The following is a 14,273-nucleotide window of genomic DNA, read 5'->3' as shown; positions in this document are numbered from 1 at the left end:
AAGTGTATATATGTGATAAGGCCTAATAGCCGATGTGATGAATGTGAAAGTGTATATATGTGATAAGGCCTAATAGCCGATGTGATGAATGTGAAAGTGTATATATGTAATAAGGCCTAATGGCCGATGTGATGAATGTGAAAGTGTATATATGTGACAGGGCTGAGTGGCCAACGTGATGGATGTGAAAGTGCATAAATGTGATAAGTCCCGAAGGGCATTTGTGTCAGTACTATATCCGGGTTAAAACCCTGCAGGCTTTATGCGAGAATATTATCACTGATTAATGTCCGTAAGCTTCGTGCTCGTACTATATCCGAGCTCTAAAGACCCGATGACTACGTGTGGGAATTTTGTCCGGGTAAGACCTGATAACTTCGTGTGCAGATTATGTCCGGGTAAGACTTCGTAATAAGAATTGCTTATAAATATATTCAATGCGAAAGGTTAAACAGGTATGTACTCCAAGTTTATATGTGAGCTTGATTTGCACTAAATCATAAGGTAGTTATGTGATGCATACGAGAGCAATCTATGAGACTATTCCTATGATTATGTGACATCGGATCAGTGTGAGAGGTGATGTGAAATCATACGATATATCTATGTCACATGAGCTCACTTTTATGTGAAAGTTTATCTGCCTATTGTATATGATGAGATGTGCATATTCGGTAAAGGGATGGTATGCCCGAAGGAAGAGTGAAATAAAAATACGAACAACTATGTTATAATTTGATTGTTATCTGTTGACACTGCTTAAAACTTACTAAGCATTGTAATGCTTACTCCGTTTACTCTGTTTCCTCTGTTTTATAGATCTCATTGCGAAGCTACAGGCTCGGGGATCTTCAGCAACTAGTCACACTATCACTATCCACTGTTTGGTACTGCTATGTTTTGGATTATCTTATGGCATGTATAAAATAGACTAGTGGCGGAAGAATATTTTGGTTAATGTATATAGCCATGCGAAAATGGCTTATATATGTTTGAGCATAATGTTATAATCATTTGGTATGGAATGGTTAATCACTATCATAATTTGTGCTATTTATGCTAAAAGGGCTAGTTGAATCATGGAAACTATGAAATAGGTAAAGTCTACCTTAAAGGCAGATGCTGGCAGCAGCAGTGATGTAGATTTGGAAAATCACTAAAAATAGTAGGATTGGAATTAAATAATGAATAAATTATGTTAAGAGATATTCATAGGAAAGTAACGAAACGATCATATGGACAGTATGTTAAGAGATATTCAGGTTCTCGTGAGACAGGGCCAGAACGGTTTCTGGATTCCCTATTCCGACTTTGGAAATTCATTATAAATTAACCAGAGATAATTAGGAGTCATGCCATATATTTATAGATTCCTCTCTGAGTCTAGGTTCTATAGAAACAAACGGCATCAGTATTAAAGCTCTGTGCAGGGAGATATCCAAGTCGTAATGCGCAAAGGTCAGTGTAGTCGATCCCTGTAACATGGGAGACTTTGACTAATAAACTGTACTAATTGGCCCGACCAAAAATTCTAGAAAAAATATGTAGATGGGCATATGAGTCTAGTTTCAGGGAAAAATTACAAAACTTATTTTCGAGTTGTGAAACTCAAGATATGATTTTTAAGGTGACAGTGTCGCAGTTAGCCAACTGCCTGGAAAATTTTAAAATGGACTGCGATAGTAAGTGAATTTAGTCTGTGAACCCCTCGTGTCTGACTCCGGCAACAGTCTCGGGTACGGGGTGTTACACCGAGATATTGGTGAAATGATCCCTAGTGAGAAAGTTGAATCTGAAAAGCTTGTTGATGCATTAGACAAAGAAGTTCTACAAATTGTCACTTATACACCTAATTTCCGACCCTCAAAATTGTCGATACAATCAAAGGTGTCGACGCTATCAGATGTATCTCCACTTTTACCTTTTCCACAAAGAGTCAGGGAGAATGAGCAGGATAAATAGTACCAACAATTCCTAAACACACTAAAGCAATTTCAGGTAAATATTTCTTTAGTACACGCTCTTGTGAAAATTCTAAATTATGGGAAATTTATGAATGAGCTCTTGTCCAAAAAGAAGAAACTCAGTGATATGGAAGCTATTACACTCATAGAGGGCTACAGTGCTGTTTTGACAAATAAGTTGCCCCCCAAAATGAAAGATCCTAGAAGCTTTACTATCCCATGTTGAATTGCCAACCATTATTTGGGCAATGCTTTATGCAAGTTGGGAGCTAGCATCAACTTAATGCCACTATCTACTTCTAGAAAGTTGGGAATTGGTCACATGAAACCTACTACAGTGACATTGCAACTAGCTAATTGATTTTTGGCTTAACCTAACGGGAAAATCAAAGATATCTTAGTTCGTGTGGATAAATTCATTTTTTGGGCTGATTTTATCATACTTGACTAGGAGGTAGACAAGAAGATTCACATAATCTTGGGACAACCATTTTTAGCCACCAGACAAACTTTTATTGATGTTTACAAAGGTGACCACGCGACTTAATGATGAGCATGTTACCTTTAGTGTTTTTGAATCTATTTAATGGAAGGATAAAGAATAATGCCATACTGTCGATGTGCTAGATAATCTAATTGCGGAAGAATTCAATGACCAAAGCACAATGCTTTTTGAGGAGTTTACAGTGACATTTAATGATGAATTCTTATATAATTGTGACAGCAAGATTGATACTAATAATATTGAACTCAGGCATGGATGGCAGATTGAATTCTTAGACTTAGCCAACAGAATATCTCCAAATTTCAAGCCATCTATCGACGAAGCTGCTACTTTGGAATTGAAACCATTACCTACTCATCTTAAATGCGTCTTTCTTGGTGATAAAAATACTCTCCCAGCTATTGTCTCCGCAAAACTAGATATAACTTAAGAAGAGAAATTGGTCCATATTTTTAAGGAACATAAATGAGCTATTGCTTGGAGTATTGCTGATATTCGAGGCATTAGTCCATCTTTTTTCATGCACAAGATCAAGTTGCAAGATGAAGGCAAGTAGTCGACTGAGCAACAAAGAAGATTAAACTAGAAGATGAAGGAAGTTGTTAAGAAAGAAATTATAAAGTGGCTTGATGCTGGAATTATCTACCCTATTTTTGATAGCAATTGGGTAAGTCTAGTGCAATACGTTCCTAAAAAAAGTGGCATCACAGTGGTTAGCAATGACAAAGACTAATTAATTTCTACACGCACCTACAAGATGATGAGTTTGTATGGACTATCACAAACTTAATGCTACCACAAGGAAGGACCACTTCCCACTTTCTTTCATTGACCAAATGTTGGATAGGCTTGCTAAAAGAGCTTATTACTGTTTCTTAGACGACTATTCTGGGTAAAATGAAATTGCTATTTCATTGGAGGATCAAGAGAAAACAACTTTCACTTGTCCGTTTGGTACTTTTTCTTTTCGCCGTATGCCTTTCGGTCTTTGTAGTGCACCAGCCACATTTCAAAGTTGCATGATGGTAATATTCTAGGATATGATTGAAGATTATTTAGAGGTTTTTATGGATGATTTCTTAGTTTATGGGAATGATTTTGATCATTAAGCTAACAATTTGGATAAAGTATTGCAGCGATGTGAAGACACACATCTTGTTTTAAATTGGAAAAAATGTCATTTCATGGCAACTAAAGGCATTGTGTTAGGCCATTGCATCTCTAGTCAAGGCATTGAAGTAGACAAAGCTAAAGTGGAAATCATTGAGAAATTACCTCCACCGATAAATGTGAAAGGTATTTGCAATTTTCTTAGGCATGCGGGGTTTTACCAAAGATTTATTAGATATTTCTCAAAAATTACAAAGCCCTTATGCTCATTGCTGGAATAGAATCAAAAAATCCTCTTTGACGATGCATGTCTAGAGGCATTCATTCAATTAAAGACACAACTAGTAAATGCACCCATTGTCATTGCACCGGATTGGTCTCAACCTTTTGAAGTTATGTGGGATGTAAATGACTTTGTTGTGGGTGTTGTTCTAGGACAACGCAAGCGAAAAATATTTCACTCAATCTATTATGCTAGAAAAACTCTTACAGAGGCTCAAATCAACTATACCACTACAGAGAACGGATTGTTGGCTGTAGTCTTTGCTTTTAACAAGTTTCGTTCTTATCTTATCTGTGCAAAGGTTACTCTATTTATAGATCACTCAGTGTTGAGATATCTTTTTGCAAAGAAGGATACAAAACGAAGATTGATATGCTGGATCTTACTGTTGTAAGAATTCGACATTGAAATAAAAAACCTGAAGGGTTCAGAGAATCAAGTTGTAGATCATCTGTCTCGATTGGAAGTTGGCAACGGAGATGGAAATATACTTCAAATTGTTGATAGATTCCTAGATGAAAAGTTATTTGCAGTAGATGCAACCCTTTGGTATGCGGATTTGGTTAATTATCTAGTATGTGGAAAACTCCCGTTGGGTGTCGCAGACCATAAAAAAGAAAGATTTCTTCATGAAGTAGTAAAGTATCATTGGAATGAGCTGTATTTATTCAAGGAAAAGAAATATTTCTTCGTGAAGTAGTGAAGTATCATTGGAACGAGCTATATTTATTCAAGGTATGCAATGATAACATTATTCGGCGTTGTGTTCTGGAAGAAGAGATGCTTTCAATCCTGAAACACTATTATGAAGCTCCTTATTTAGGTCATTTTGGTGGCATACAAAATGCTGCTAAGGTTTTCCAATCAGGATTCTACAGGCCTTCATTATTCAAAGATGCCCATAATTTTGTGAATCAATGCGATAGGTGTCAGCGTATTGGTTCTATATCCCGACGCAATGAAATATTACAGTAGCTAATTATAGAGGTTGAATTGTTTGATGTTTGGGGTATGGATTTTATGAGACCATTTCCAAGTTCATTTGGAAATCTTTATATATTAGTAGCTATTGACTACGTCTCGAAGTGGGTTGAAGCTATTGTAGTCCCAAAGGATGATGCAAAGACAGTACTTAAATTTTTTCACAAGCATATACTCACTCGCTTTGGCACACCAAAGGCATTGATTAGTGATCAGGGTATACACTTTCATTGCAACCAAGTGGTAGTTGTACTGAAAAGATATGAAGTTAATCATGGAATGGTTACTACATATCATCCGCAAACTAATGGACAAGCAAAAGTATCAAATAGAAAAATTAAAAACATTCTTAAGGAGGTTGTGAACCCTTAGAGGAAAGAGTGGTCTTCTAGACTGAATGACACTTTATGGGTATTGTGGACAACATACAAAACTCATTAGGGATGTTGTTGTATCAATTGGTTTTGGGGAAAGCATGTCACTTGCCAATTGAACTGGAACACAAAGCAATGTGTACAATTAAGCAAATGAACATGGACTATGAAGCTGCCAGAAAGAAAAGGCTATTGGATATCATTGAACTAGAGGAGATTAGGTGAAATGCCTATGAAAACGCTGCAATTTCCAAGGAAAAGGCTAAATGATGGCATGACAGAATTATTTTGTAGCGACAATTTATCGCGCGTCAACAAGTTTTATTATTCAATTCTAGACTGAAACTGCACCCGGGTAAATTGCGCTCACATTGGTTAGGACCTTCCGAAGTTGTCGAAGTATTTCCTCATAGTGCAGTTACAGTAAGAGATTTACATGATGGACACCAGTTCAAAGTGAATAGACAGTGGTTGAAACACTATTTTGGGAATATTAATCAAAAGCATGTAGAGACTATTAAATTGGTCGAAACATTTTAATTTTTATTGAATTTATCATTATATTGTATTATTTTTTTGCTTTTGTTAAAGCTTGTCCTATCCTTATATCCCTTCACAAAAGTCATGCATTTCCATCTTCTTTTTTCACTCGTTATAAACCCCCTTCACTGTGCCGACTATAACACAACCAAGCAACCTTTTTATTCACTTTCTCTTCCCCAAGCTCATACCTTTACAACTTTAAACCATTTTCACTCTATAAAACAAACAAAATATGGCAAGAACCAAAGGATCAGTCAAGAAAGCCACCAAGCCTATTGAAGAACACTCATCCTCTACAATTGCAATTCGTGAATCGAAATCCTCCATGCCAATGGATAAAAATGAGCTGGTGATCTTTTTAATGAAAGCATCCAAGGAACGGTTTCAAGACAACATTTTGAAGTGACATTTCCACCCAAAATAGGGCATTCTCCTTTCGCAACAATAAGACTTGGGCAAGTAAATCTACAAAACCATCTTTAAGCTAAAGTGGGTGATTTTTTACACTCACCCTAGAAGCTATTCTCCTTCATTGATAAGTGAGTTTTACGCTAACCTTTATGACCATAAGTTAGAGTTTATCTTTATTCGAGAAGGCTTAATTGCATAGGATGCTAAGAAAATCAATGAGCTATACAACACTAAAGTGGATGTAGATGAACATTTAGAGTTTATTGAGGATATCACAGATGACAAAAAGAACTTGTTGGTGAAGGATTTATGTGTCGACAGAGCATTGTGGACGGGTTCACATGAAAAGAACTATATGATGCACCGCCGCTTTTTGATATTGCAAAGCAAAATCTGGTATCATTTTGTCAACTGCAAACTATTGCCCTTTACTCACAGCACCATAGTCAACCTTGATAGAATATGCCTGATACATTTAATTGTTAAGGGTAAAAAATTGATGTCAATGCAATACTCTACTAGGAAATTGCTGACTGCACCACAAGGTAAACTAGAATTTTGGTTTTCCCATCGTTGGTGATGCTACTGTGCCAATAGAAAGGGATCGTGCCCCGTGATGATGAAGAGGTCTTAGAAAATAAATGCCCGATAAATGAAGCTTTGATTAAAAGAATGACTCGTGGCAAAGATACACAGACAATGAAGGAGGCAGAGACAAGGAAGGGGAAAACCAAGACAAAGAGCAAGGGGAAAAACCTGACTACAGAGACATCATTACTGTGCAAAATACAGGATATTAAGAAGTTGGCCAATTCCATCAACAATAAGTAGATCAAGCTTGTCACTACAATAGAGGATATGAACAGATCACAAAATTTGTTCTATGCTTATACCAGGGCCTATAACAACTCTATTGTAGCTGCATTAAGACAGTTAAGCCCAACCCTACTCCCAGAATTTCCAGTGTTCCCATCGATCATTTGAGATTATGAACCCTTCTTCAAGGAAGATGACTCAGGGGACCGAGACAGATCGGTGGAATCCCCTCCCATTATGGACATCTCTGAAAATGAGAAAGAGGACTCAAAGGACATTAAAAAGTGTATGTGAAAGATTGATAGCCTAGTCGAGGGTGACATCATTGCTGGTCAAGAGGCATCTGCTGTTGAGGAGAAAGTTGCTATGGAAGAGGAGGATGTCCGTATTGAAGTTGTGAATGAGAAGGTCGAGGAAGAAAATACTGAGACAGAAGTTGTTGAGAAAGAATCTGTTGAGAACATTATCAATGCATCCGAGTTTGTAGATGCAACTAATGATAATCTGGAGTGAGACCGGTAGAAGTTGCAGAGGTAACCAGTGAGAAGCACCACAACTTATTGGAAATATTGGTCTATACTAGAGCACTCAAGGTGGCCCCTCCTACACAGGAAGCAGCCGTGATGCTGGGGCAACGTCAGAAATTGAGAAGCGATTTGAGGACCATGCGAAGCCCAAAGAAAAGAAGAAAAAGGGTTCCAAAGACAAAAATCACAAGAAAGAAGAGAAAAGAGGAGGAAGAAGAAAAATAGTTAGCTACATTGATGGTCGAGGAAAACTGAGTTAGTTTATTTTAAGTTTTAGTTGTAGTATTCATACATTGCATATAGCTGTAATTTTCATTTTGTTAGTGCACATTGTCATTGCATTTTTATTGTCATCGCATTTTAATGATTAGTGCATTGGAGACAATGCAAACTTTAAGTTTGGGGGAATGCATATGAGGTTTGAAAATACACCCACATTTAAAAAATAATAATTTTTTTTAGTTTAATGAAGCATGCAAGGTTTATTTGTAGTTAATGCAAATGTGTTTGAAAATTTTCGTTACATTCGATGCTTAATTCTTGAATCATGTAAATTATCAATGAATGAGTTAGATAAATTTGATTGAAAGTTGTATCTTCAATTCTTTGATGAATGATTTAGGTTGCATTAGTAATGGATGACTAGTAGCATTCCTTGAATCTTGAATGAATCTACCTTTTACAGTTGCTTATATATATATAGTTATGAATAAGAGACACTTCAAAGTGGGTGTATTGTGAAATGTTAAAAAGGGAAAACTCCAATACAAGTGTTAGAAAAATGAATCTGGCCAAATGCTATCGCTGCATGAGTGTGTGGCGGTGCAATTACGTACTCCCTGGAGGTTTGTTACACTCCATCATTACTTCTTAGGAATAAGGGTATAGTAATACAACAATATCCTTTATTCACAAAAAAAGAGAGACATATATTGTACAGTAAATGCTATATTGGTAGATAGAATTTAGGATTTAAAGCATGATGATGGTTTTGATGAAGTTGCAATCTTATTCATTCATACTTATGTATTGTCAATGCAATATTCTGTCATCTGAATATGACTCATTCATTGGGATTTTAGGTGAGTCAAGTTTCTAGAATGATCATATGCCTTAGTAAATTCTTGTGTAGCCTTGCTAGGTTTTGTTTTACTTGAGGACAAGTAAAAACTCAAGTTTAGGGGTGTGATAGTACTAGAAAGAACATATGTTTTCTCCCTACTTATTGGTTAATTTGTCCCCATTTAGTTATCTTTAGCATATATTTTAGCATTTTTAGTTCAGTAATTTACATTTTATAACTCAATGGATCTTAACTTAGTTATCCTTAATTTTTTCAAGTTTTGGTGCTGATGTCACTGTATGAGTATTTTCAGATTGTGCCTAGAATTGTCGCCGCACCTAACAGCTATCTGGATAAGAACAAAAATGCATGAGCTTTCGGATATGGCGGCTTAAGTCTCCTACGAGTGAACCGACATGAAAGGGATGCATACCAGCTCTTGACGAGGAGCCCTGAGTGCGACACAAGAGGGAATAGAGACATTCAAGTCGAGTTGTCTAGGAATAGTATTCTCCACTCGTTTCTTTTATTTTTCTTCTCTAAATGCTGGAGATTACTTTCTATTTCATGTTAGTATGGAACTACACATGATTTATGGGTTAAATGTTATTTTATTCAATCTTGCTTCTACTATTTAATCTTTGAGTTTGAATGTTTTTAGCACAAAAGTGTTATTGTGGTCACTGACATTGGAAGGTGCAACGATAGTTCAAGCTAACAAGAATGACAACGGAAGTTGCTTGAAGATTAGAGGAATTTAATCCACTTGTTCTTAATAGTGTTCCATTGCTATCATCGAAAGGTGTGGCTAATGTGCATGTTTAAATCTTTGATTAAATATAAGCTTGGTAAGATATTCATTGTAATTTATTGCATCGATAATGACCTAACCTTTTATACCTTGTGAGCACTTAGCATTTTGTTGAATATTCACGTTGGGTATCCTAGTTTATCATTATCATATTTTATCTTGTTGTTTTCAAGTTATTGCTTCAATACCTACTCTTACAATTTATCTCATTTCTATCTATTTATTGCACTAAAATTGATAGACAAAAGACAACCATCCTCGTGGGATTAATATCTGACAGACTTATATCTATCTACTATACTTGCATCGACAGTGTATGCTTGCCCATTATTGCTGTGACATTAAACAGCCGATCAAGGATCTAAATGGATGGAACCTCTCCCCTTAATAGTTGCAGTATAAGGAACCGTAACTATATTAAAACTAAGACCTGCTTAACTCACATGCTTACTAGAACCTCGAAATAATAAAGTCACCACACTCTGGGATAGTGAACGAAGTGATAAGACAAATGAATGCCACAAACTTACAAAGTTTTGATAAGTTTGGTTTAGTTCGATTAAGAATCAGAGAGAAAGTTCTCACAAACATATTTTTGATAAAAATAGTGTAACCTTCAAATGTTTACAAAACAACTATTTATAGGAAATAGAAAAGAATATGTAGTTCATGCATGAAATTAAATTATGTTCATGTATTTTTCCAAATTCATTTCATAGTTGAAAAGTCACATTCTTCCTCCTTTGCCCATTCATGAATCCTTAGTGATGAAGACTTGTCATGTGCATTGAATACTGATCAAAAGGTCCAATACATTCTTCTTAGTCATGCATGTATTGATAGGAGCATGCATGCATCTTAATTTTTGGCATTTAAATCCTTGCATGTGCATGAATAGTTGCATGCATCTTTAGATTCTTTCATCCAACAAGTGCATGAATATCAAGGTTCATTGTGCTCATTTATGCATTCTGCTTTAATGAAGATGCATGAAGAGTCTTGAAATGGTTAGCCGAACAATCCCTATGACACACATATAAATAGATGTTAGATCATTTCAAACAATCACACATGAATTAGTACAAAGATTCTATTTAACATGACACTTTAGCAACATGACAAACTAGATTAAAACTAGACTTTCAACATGACTAAACAACATACTCAACTAATGCAATAATTAAACAAACCCAATTGTAAGCAACTTGAACACTCGAATGAAAGCATCACATAACTTATCATATGATGAAAACATAGGATAACACTAAATTTGTGAATTAAACTAAAATAAAATGCAAACTAAAGCACTTTAAAGACGCCAAAATCTAAGACATGTTTTAAAGCACAACTAACACGACGAAATAACAAGACAGAAATTAATTATCATGAAAATAATTGAACAAACTTAAATTTAAACAAGTTATGGAAATAAAACAAGTTAAAAAGTATAAATGGGCTTCAAATGTCCATATGCAAGGTATTATATGGACTTGAACATTTTTATCTTGCATTTGGGCCCTTCGAGCTTGGCCTAATCTTGAGGCCTTCGAGATGAATCACATGATGTAATTGGAATCACATCAAGGAGGGTAGCAAATGGTGGGTTAACACTCCATACCCGATCCTTAAGGAGGACTTAGGAGTTGCGCATCACATCCTTCAAATATTTTTCCTTTAAACTTGAATAGACATGGTTTTCATAAAATACAGTTCAGATGCATAGGAATTGTAAATCCTTTATGATTTAAAGATAAATAATGTTACGCTTTTCCAAGAAAAGAAACATAGAAGCTCCACTAGAAGCTCTTAAAAACAATTCGGGAGTAACCCACAATTTAACTACAGCGTCGTATACATATATATAATTAAACAAACATTAATCATTCAAAGTAAGTAAAATTTGAAACTCTGTAAAAACATAATCATTTCACTGAAGTTTCATTGAAATAGTGGTTTCAAAAGAATATATTTAAAATACAAAATTCATTCTTTGAAATAATACCATATTGACACCACCCCAATTCCATGCATAATACAAAATACTTAGAAATCTCACGGCAAGAGAAGTCCTCTAGCATAGTCTTTGATAAGTCCTTTACTTTGTCGATGATCCTAAGAAGGAAAGGCAACTAAATAAGTTCAAAGAACTTAATGAGTTCTAGAGCAAAGATCACAACAGCAAGATATATAATACCAACAAACCTTTCCAATTTAGAAAGTCATATAGTTCGCCTATTGGCGAATACTATACACAACAAACTTTACTACAAACACTATTCCTTTGGCCCACACACTACACCCATACAACTTTACACACAACCTTTATCATGTTAGCCACACCCAAGTCCATAATCAAGCCATAGCATTCATTTTATTCGTTCCATCATGATTTTCCAATTTGGTATGCAATAACTCTTACCTTACTAGAGGCTACATGATCCCTTTTCATGTATTGCAATCTTCCTGTTCAATGTTTGTTTCATTGAAGGCATCGCGATGATTTCATTTTCATAACTCAATTCATTTTTTCATTCAGAAATAATGGGTGGTGGCTTAGACATGAAGATAGGTCCTTACTCCTTTTATATAGACAACCAACTCAGACTTGTAACCATGAACCTTTATTACTCATACACGAACATATCACTGTATAGGATAAGAGTGCTTACATCAATCAAACACAAACAAGAACATTATACACACACACATAGGAGTTAGAAGGAAATCAAAATAAAATGCAGAAATGTTCAAACAACAGGACCTTTGCTCTTGTCATGAGAGCCCTCAAGAGTATCTTGAGCAGGTATTAGGTGATGATGGAGTTGGTTTGAGTACAACGAATCCAAAACCTTCAAGCAAGTCTTGGATCTAGGGTTTTTCGAGAGAAAATTTCAAAGAAAGATTGGGGGAAAGTATGTTTACTAAAGAAAGCATAAAATTGGCTTATGAAGCCAAAGCTTGCTTTATACAAACTTACACGAAAGGAAAACTTAATGGATAAGTTTGATTTCCCTCCAAACCCCTCATTCCTTATAACTAAGCACTTCTCTCTCTTCATAAATGCAGGTATACAGGCTATAGAAACTTAGTCCTATACAAACCAAATTCTCATTCGTCTAACCAGGTTGTTCAACTAGGGTAATAAAATAATAAAATATACGGTTCTTTTCAAATTAAGGTCTTAAAACTAGGGGCTTAAGTTCGTATAATAGCTGGGGTGGCGTATACTCTTCTGAAGAGTCCACCCAACCACCAAACTCACCTAATGCAGTCTTCGCCTGAAGGCTCGCTTAAAGAATTCTTATGCTTAGTCGAATTCAATGCCTTATCTATTAGAGTATGCCCAAAGACCAATCATGAGATGATTGTAATAACATACTTGTTTTACCTCGTTTATTAATATAAGGCATTGTCATTATTATTTTAATTTTTTTCTGTGTATATAAATAAATTCTTTTATAATAATGTCCTGAGAATAATATGATTATTCTCAAAAGGTACTTAGTCGAGTATTATTGTGGGCTTAGACAACAATAATGCATTATGACTAACGTGTAGTTTATTGATGACAAAGTGTTGTCATTGACATGGGATGTCAAAATCAATACATGAGTATGTGTGTTAGAGAACAACATATTGGACTGACCCACTATAAGTTTGTTTCTTGGATTATTATGTAATAGTCACAACATTACTCATAGTGATTACCATGTATACGATATTTAGACTTAAGATCATCATTATCCCAACATCATGAGTTGTATATTTTGATACAATCAAAAATCCATCATAGTTGGTTGTTTTATAAAGGCTAATGTTGGATATACCTCAATCTATGTAGTCGGATATGGTTGATCAATATATGATTTCTCCTTCCTCCATAATAGGAGCAATATCTTAGGTCACTTGATTAAGTAAGACTAGAAATGCATGACCATGCTTGAATAAGTTGATATGAAATATCATACTTATTTGTTTATCATAGTCTACTCAGAATATCAATAAACATGAGATGGACTATGCAAGTGTGACTATTCCATAACTTGTGTCCTTTTTAGATATAAAAGACAAAAGGATTTAATACATAAAGGGTTAATCACAGAGAGATTATGTCGAATCATGACTTCTTGTAACTTAGGTAGCAGTGATGCATTGCTAGATGCCACTCATTGTTTGTAATATTAAAATCATTGTAGTATTATTTCTAACGTTACAAGAACCTACAGATCACACTCTATGGTTGAAATGAACGGAATTTAAACATAGTTGGTATAGTTTTTAGCTATCACATGAATTAAATTGATTATAGAATTAATTTAATTGGGCAGTTAAATATCGAATGAATTATATGTACAAGTATGTTGTACACATAATGAGAACATGGTTAAATTAACATATATGAATTTGATTTGTATAAAATTTAACTAAACATAATTTACCAAAATCCTTGTTATAATTATTATAATTATAATTTGCAATTGAATAATATTATAATTATTGTAATTATAATTTTTCAGTCAAACATTATTATAATTATGGTAATTGTAATTAATATAATTGGTTAATTATTATAATGAATTTTGATTCATATTAAAATATCAACTATTCTCGAATTAAGAAATATAAGGTTTTTAAGAAAACCTAATATACCTGAAATAAAAAAAGTGAGGTCCAGCAGCCATTATATAGTTAATTTTCTCTGAAAAGTTTAGGAGAGTTCTTGCTATTCGTTGCCACACCGGGTGGATTACGTAGAGGTTGAAACTTTTCGTAGCGACTTCGAATTGACATACAATTGCGTATCAGTTTCACAAAAATTATCTTTGGTTTTCTAGATGATTAAAGGTAATCGTTCATACCCTTCTCACCCCGATTCATTCCTCGC

Source organism: Gossypium hirsutum, chromosome A10 (genome assembly GCF_007990345.1).
Source record: "Gossypium hirsutum isolate 1008001.06 chromosome A10, Gossypium_hirsutum_v2.1, whole genome shotgun sequence".
NCBI lineage: Eukaryota > Viridiplantae > Streptophyta > Magnoliopsida > Malvales > Malvaceae > Gossypium > Gossypium hirsutum.
This window is presented reverse-complemented; position numbering follows the sequence as displayed.